This window comes from Mustelus asterias, unplaced genomic scaffold (genome assembly GCF_964213995.1).
Source record: "Mustelus asterias unplaced genomic scaffold, sMusAst1.hap1.1 HAP1_SCAFFOLD_253, whole genome shotgun sequence".
Classification (NCBI taxonomy): Eukaryota; Metazoa; Chordata; class Chondrichthyes; order Carcharhiniformes; family Triakidae; genus Mustelus; species Mustelus asterias.
Window position 1 is genome coordinate 143,399 of NW_027590220.1, and position 7,572 is coordinate 150,970.

Below are 7,572 nucleotides of genomic sequence, written 5' to 3' on the forward strand. Positions count from 1 at the left end.
CCCACGCAGACACGAGGAGAATGTGCAAACTCCACACAGACAGTGAACCAAGCCGGGAATCGAACCCAGGACCCTGGAGCTGTGAAGCAGCAGTGCTAACCACTGTGCCACCGTGCCGCCCCGGGTCCCTGGAGCTGTGAGGCAGCAGTGCTAACCACTGTGCCACCGTGCTGCCCTGGGTCCCTGGAGCTGTGAAGCAGCAGTGCTAACCACTGTGCCACCGTGCCGCCCATTTGGGCAGCATTTATTTCCCATTCTTAATTGTCCTTGAAGTGAGTGTCTTGTTCGGCCATTTCAGAATTAACCACGTTGCTGTGGCTCTGGCGTCACATGTAGGCCAGACTGGGTGAGGACAGCAGATTTCCTTCCCGAAAGAACATTACTGATGTAATAGCAATGAGGAACTGGTGACCAGCAAGGCAGATAAAAGGGCAGGGGTTTATCTGGGGGAAAATAACTCTATACAGGATGGAGATAAGAATGATTCCGAACTCCACAACTCAACAAAACGAAGGAGATTGTCATTGACTTCAGGAAGTGTAAAGGAGAACATGCCCCTGTCTACATCAACGGGGATGAAGTAGAAAGGGTCGAGAGCTTCAAGTTTGGAGCTGTCCAGATCACCAACAACCTGTCCTGGTCCCCCCATGCCGACACTATAGTTAAGAAAGCCCACCAACGCCTCTACTTTCTCAGAAGACTAAGGAAATTTGACATGTCAGCTACAACTCACCAACTTTTACAGATGCACCATAGAAAGCATTCTTTCTGGTTGTATCACAGCTTGGTATGGCTCCTGCTCTGCCCAAGACCGCAAGGAACTACAAAAGGTCATGAATGTAGCCCAATCCATCACGCAAACCAGCCTCACATCCATTGACTGTCTACACTTCCCACTGCCCCGGCAAAGCAGCCAGCATAATTAAGGACCCCACACACCCCGGACATTCTCTCTTCCACCGCCTTCCGTCGGGAAAAAGATACAGAAGTGTGAGGTCACGTACCAACTGACCCAAACAACAGTTTCTTCCCTGCTGCCATCAGACTTTTGAATGGACCTACCTCGCATTAATTTGATCTTTCTCCACCCTAGCTATGACTGTAACACTACATTCTGCACCCTCTCCTTTCCTTCTCTATGAACGGTATGCTTTGTCTGTATAACGCACAAGAAACAATACTTTTCACTGTATGTTAATACATGTGACAATAATAATAACATAAAAACATAAGAACTAGGAGCAGGAGTAGGCCATCTGGCCCCTCGAGCCTGCTCCGCCATTCAATAAGATCATGCCTGATCTTTTCGTGGACTCAGCTCCACTTACCCGCCCGCTCACCAGAACTCTTAATTCCTTTGCTGTTCAAGCATTTATCTATCCTTGCCTTAAAAACATTCAATGAGGTAGCCTCAACTGCTTCACTGGGCAGGGAATTCCACAGATTCACAACCCTTTGTGTGAAGAAGTTCCTCAACTCAGTCCTAAATCTGCTTCCCCTTATTTTGAGGCTATGCCCCCTAGTTCTAGTTTCACCTGCCAGTGGAAACAACTTCCCTGCTTCTATCTAATCTATTCCCTTCATAATCTTATATGTTTCTATAAGATCTCCCCTCATTCTTCTGAATTCCAATGAGTATAACCCCAGTCTACTCAGTCTCCCCTCATAAGCCAACCCTCTCAACTCCGGGATCAACCCAGTGAATCTCCTCTCCACCCCCTCCAGTGCCAGTATATCCTTTCTCAAGTAAGGAGACCAAAACTGTACACAGTTAATAAATCCAATCCAATCATATCCCAGCCTTGAACTTCCATAAAGCCAGCTTGATTCTCTTGATTCACGCGCCTCATCATGATTGGCCCGATAGGTCACGTGACCCGCCAATAACTCACCCCATAAAGGGGCACACTACCACATCCCTCCCCCTTTAAGTCTTTAATTAATATTTTACAATAACAGCAACATTATTTACAATATTATACACCAAAAGGCAGTCTCTCTGGAGACTTACTTAATTTTTGAGAGCACCATTACTTTTTGACAGGTGCTTCAATGTAAAGAGATGGATAGAAAACTGGTTGGCAGAGAGGAAACAAAGAGTAGGAATTAATGGGTGCTTTTCAAATTGACAGGCAGTAACTAGTGGGGTGCCACAGGGATAGGTGCTGGGACCCCAGCTATTCACAATATATATTAAAGAACAAAGAACAAAGAACAGTACAGCACAGGAAACAGGCCCTTCGGCCCTCCAAGCCTGTGCCGCTCCTTGGTCCAACTAGACCAATCGTTTGTATCCCTCCATTCCCAGGCTGCTCATGTGACTATTCAGGTAAGTCACGATGCCAGCGTGTCTGCCTCCACCACCCTACTTGGCAGCGCATTCCAGGCCCCCACCACCCTCTGTGTAAAAAACATCCCTCTAATATCTGAGTTATACTTCGCCCCTCTCACCTTGAGCCCATGACCCCGCGTGATCATGTACTTGTCAAGACGCCCTTAAAAGTCACTACCGTATCCACTTCCACTGCCTCCCCCGGCAACGAGTTCCAGGCACCCACTACTCTCTGTGTAAAACACTTGCCTCGTACATCTCTCCTACACGCGCCCTCTCAACTCAGGTCGCCGATGAAGGCAAGCATGCCGTATGCCTTCTTGACTACCTTCTCCACCTGCATTGCCACTTTCAGTGATCTGTGTACCTGTACACCCAGATCCCGTTGCCTATCACTACTCTTAAGGGTTCTGCAATTTACTGTATATTTCCTACAGTCCAAAGATGTGCGGGTTAGGTTGATTGGCCAGGTTAAAATTGTCCCTGACATGCGTAGGTTAGAGGGATTAGCGGGTAAATATGTGGGGGTAGGGCCTGGGTGGGATTGTGGTCGGTGCAGACTCGATGGGCCGAATGGCCTCCTTCTGCACTGTAGGGTTTCTATGTTTCTATGTTTCTATCTCCTTTAAACCTTGCCCCTCGCACCTTAGACCTGTTCCCCCTAGTAATTGGCTCTTCCACTCTGGGAAAAGCTTCTGACTATCCACTCTGTCCATGCCTCTCATAATCTTGTAGACTTCTATCAGGTCGCCCCTCAACCTCCGTCGCTCCAGTGAGAATAAACCAAGTTTCTCCAACCTCTCCTCATAGCTAATGTCCTCCATACCAGGCAACATTCTGGTAAATCTTTTCTGTACCCTCTCCAAAGCCTCCACATCCTTCTGGTAGTGTGGCGACCAGAATTGAACACTATATTCCAAGTGCGGCCTAACAAAGGTTCTATAAATCTGCAAAATGACTTGCCAATTTTTAAACTCAATGCTCTGGCCAATGAAGGCAAGCATGCCGTATGCCTTCTTGACTACCTTCTCCACCTGCATTGCCACTTTCAGTGATCTGTGTACCTGTACACCCAGATCCCTTTGCCTATCAATACTCTTAAGGGTTCTGCCATTTACTGTATATTTCCTATCTGTATTAGACCTTCCAAAATGCATTACCTCACATTTGTCCGCTGTGAGGTCAAACTGTGTGTCTGGATAGCAATTCACAATTAGAGTGGACGACGGAATGGAGAGAGATGAGAAGAAATGTGTGTGATTAGGATCTAGCGGAGGGTAAAGGCTGAGCAGGAAGATTGAATTTTGTGTTGTGAATGTTGTGTTTGCAAGTTCCAACTCTTCAGATTCGAGGCTATTCCCAGAAATCCCGACCATCCTTAGTAAGGACAGGAATCCCTGCTCAGCTGGCCGGTGAATCAGTTTGTTTACTCAGTTTCCTTTCTACCAGGGTGACCAAGCCAAGCTCTCTGAAAGTGATGGAGTCTCTCACCAGGCATCAGTGTCGGTGTAGGTTCTTCCAGTCTCTCAAAATATACCACAACTTTGGCTCTTTTTCGATTGGTCTTAACTTAAAATCTGGCTTTCTAAGCACTGAATGAAAGATTGGATTACCATAACTCTATTCACATCCTCCCAACATCCCAAAACACCTTGCAGCCAATGGAGTATTTGCTGAAATTACTCTCTGTTGCAAAGTTGGAAATGCAGGCAGAGCAAGATCCCAAAAGCCGCAATGTGACAATGGCCAGGCCATCGGTTTTCGTGGGATTGTTTGAAGGATGAATATTGGACCCAGGACACTGGAGAAATCTATCCCCTGCTTTTATTCCACATACTGATAGAAATAGGATTTGGAGAAACATGGCCTAATGAGGGAAAGTCAGCGTGGCTCTGTGTGGGGCAGGTCAGGTCTTACTAACTTGATTGATTTTTTTTGAGGAGGTGACGAGGTGATCGATGCGGACAGAGCAGTGGGTGTTGTCGACATGGATTTTAGTAAGTCTTTCGACAAGGTCCCTCATGGGCTGAATGGCCTCCTTCTGCACTGTAGGGATTCTCATGGTAGGCTCCTCCAGAAGGTTAAGATGCCTGGGATCCATGGTGACCTGGCCACTTGGATTCAGAATTGGCTTGCTTATGGAAGTCAGAGAGTAGCGGTGGAAGGGTGTTGTTCTGGCTGGAGGTCCGTGACTAGTGGTGTTCCACAGGGATCTGTACTGGCACCTCTGCTGTTTGTGATTTATGGAAATGACTTGGAAGAAAACATAGATGTGTGGGTTAGTGTAGAAGGTTGTCAAAGGATACAGCGGGGATTTAGATCAGTTGCAGATATGGGTGGAGAAATGGCAGATGGAGTTTAATCCGGGAAGTGTGAGGTGCTGCACTTTGGGAGGTTGAATGTTAAGGGTAAATATACAGTTAATGGCAGGACCCTAAACAGCATTGACGTACAGACGGAGCTTGGGGTTCAAGTCCATAGCTCCCTGCAAGTGGCCACATGAGTAGACAGGGTGGTAAAGAAGGTGTACGGCACGCTTGCCTTTATTGGTCGGGGCATTGAGTACAAGAGTCAGGATGTCATGTTGCAGCTTTATAAAACTTTGGTTAGGCTGCACTTAGAGCATTGCGTTCAATTCTGGTCACCACATTACAGGAAGGATGTGGCAATGAATTCCACAGATTCACCACCCCCTGGCTGAACAGTCCCAGCCTCTCCAATCTATCCTCATAGCTGGAGCTGAGAGCTGGAGATGAATGTTTGATCTGATCAGAGCTCACAGACTGGACGGCAGCAGCAAGCCCTCCTTCCCCTCAGTTAATCTTCATTCTAACACGATCATAAATGGAAAATATTCCTCTGCCAGGACTGAGAACATTCTGGAAGAATTTGTTTTTAAAAGACACTGTTGATTAAAGGCTTAAATCAAGGTCTCTGCTTGTTGCTGTCACGAAAAAACAGTATTTCACATGGAAAGGTAATGGTCAGAAGTCTCACAACACCAGGTTAACGTCCAACAGGTTTGTTTGGAATCATGAGCTTTCGGAGCGCTGCTCCTTCATCAGGTGAGTGGGCCCTGATATAAACCTGTTGGACTTTAACCTGGTGTTGTGAGACTTCTTACTGTACCCACCCCAATCCAAAGCGACAACTCCACATCATGAAAAGGTAATTAAGCAGTTTGAAAGAAGGTGGAACCTCCTAACGCTGATGGAGTGTTTACAAACAGGTCACATGGTGCTGTATGGGTTCGGAAAAAATACGGGAGGATCAACTCCCTGGATAAAAAGGCAAGAGCTCCAGAAGATCCAGATCCAGGACCGACTAGAAAGTGAATGGAAGTTATAGAGTCATAGAGGTTTACAGCATGGAAACAGGCCCTTCAACCCAACTTGTCCATGCCGCCCTTTTTTCTAAAACACCTAAGCTAGTCTCAATTGCCCACATTTGGCCCATATCCCTCTATACCCATCTTATCCATGTAACTGACTAAATGCTTTTTAAAAGATAAAATTGTAACCGCCTCTACTACTACCTCTGGCAGCTCGTTCCAGACACTCACCACCCTCTGTGTGAAAAAACTGCCCCTCTGGACACTTTTGTATCTCTCCCCTCTCACCTTAAACCTATGCCTTCTAGTTTTAGACTCCCCTACTTTTAGGAAAAGATATTGACTACCTAGCTGATCTGTGCCCCTCATTATTTTATAGACCACTATAAGATCATCCCTCAGCCTCCTACGCTCCAGAGAAAAAAGTCCCAGTCTATCCAGCCTCTCCTTATAACACAATCCATCGAGTCCCGGCAGCATCCTCGTAAATCTTTTCTGCACTCTTTCTAGTTTAATAATATCCTTTCTATAATAGGGTGACCAGAATTGCACACAGTATTCCAAGTGTGGCCTTACCAATGTCTTGTACAACTTCAACAAGACGTCCCAACTCCTGTATTCAATGTTCTGACCAATGAAACCAAGCATGCTGAATGCCTTCTTCACCACTCTGTCCACCTGTGACTCCACTTTCAAGGAGCTATGAACATGTACCCGAGATCTCTTTGTTCTGTAACTCTCCCAAACACCCTACGATTAACTGAGTAAGTCCTGCCCTGGTTCAATCTACCAAAATGCATCACCTCACATTTGTCTAAATTAAACTTCATCTGCCATTCGTCAGCCCACTGACCCAATTGATCAAGATCCCACTGCAATTGGAGATAACCTTCCTCACTGTCCACTATGCCTCCAATCTTGGTGTCATCTGCAAACTTACTAACCATGCCCCCGATATTCTCATCCAAATCATTAATATAACAAAAGTTGTTCTGAAGTCGCTCGCATTCCGAAATCGATTGAGTTTTCCTCAGAATCTGTCTGAGGAGCAGTGCAAGATTCATCGATCGTTAGACCAGTGCTGAGAGACCACCTGTATAATCTGGATCCATTTCCAGCACTCGATCAGTTATCCTTTTCCCTTGAACCATTGACCTTTAACCTGTTCAGACCAGAAGAATGTTGGCGGATTTCCTCTGTTTTATTTGATTATTTTTGGAGGTTTTGTGTGTGTGAGGGGCAGGGTATTTAGAGTAATTCTTGTAATTTATACGTCATATTCTAGGTAAATAAGTTTTGCATTTCCACTTGACGAGTCTGGTTTATGATTAATGACTGATTTTATTGATTATTCAAGAAACCAGGACATGAGGTGATGCTGAGATTCACCAGTAAAGCACGTTTCTGTATCGCCAGCTGGAGAAATGACTGAAATCTAAGCTGTGACCCTTGCAGTGATGGAATTAAACAGAGGGAACACTCCTCCCTCCTCTTCTGTGACAACACTCAGGAGAATTCTGCGGTAAATTTGCAATGAAACTGCGTGATGGTCTTCAGCGCGATCTTCAAACTCTCAGCTGGGGCCAGAATACTCATCCTGCAAAGAGAATTGAGCAGTGTGAGGGTGGTTATAGCTGACTGCAGTCACACAGTAACACCCTCAGCATTTCGACCTCAAAAAAAGAGTTAACAGCTCACCACAATGGGCCAAAGGGCCTTTGCTGTGCTGTACAACTCGATGTCTCAGTGAGGTTCCAGAAACTTCCATACTGATAATCAAAAAGGGAGGGCAAAAGTACGACATGACTCAACTCAAAGACGAATGTCATGCCAATGACACTGCGGTAGCGTGGCCCCTTTAAGGGGGTGACCCCTGAGGGTCATGTGACTGGGCCAGACCCTATGGAGA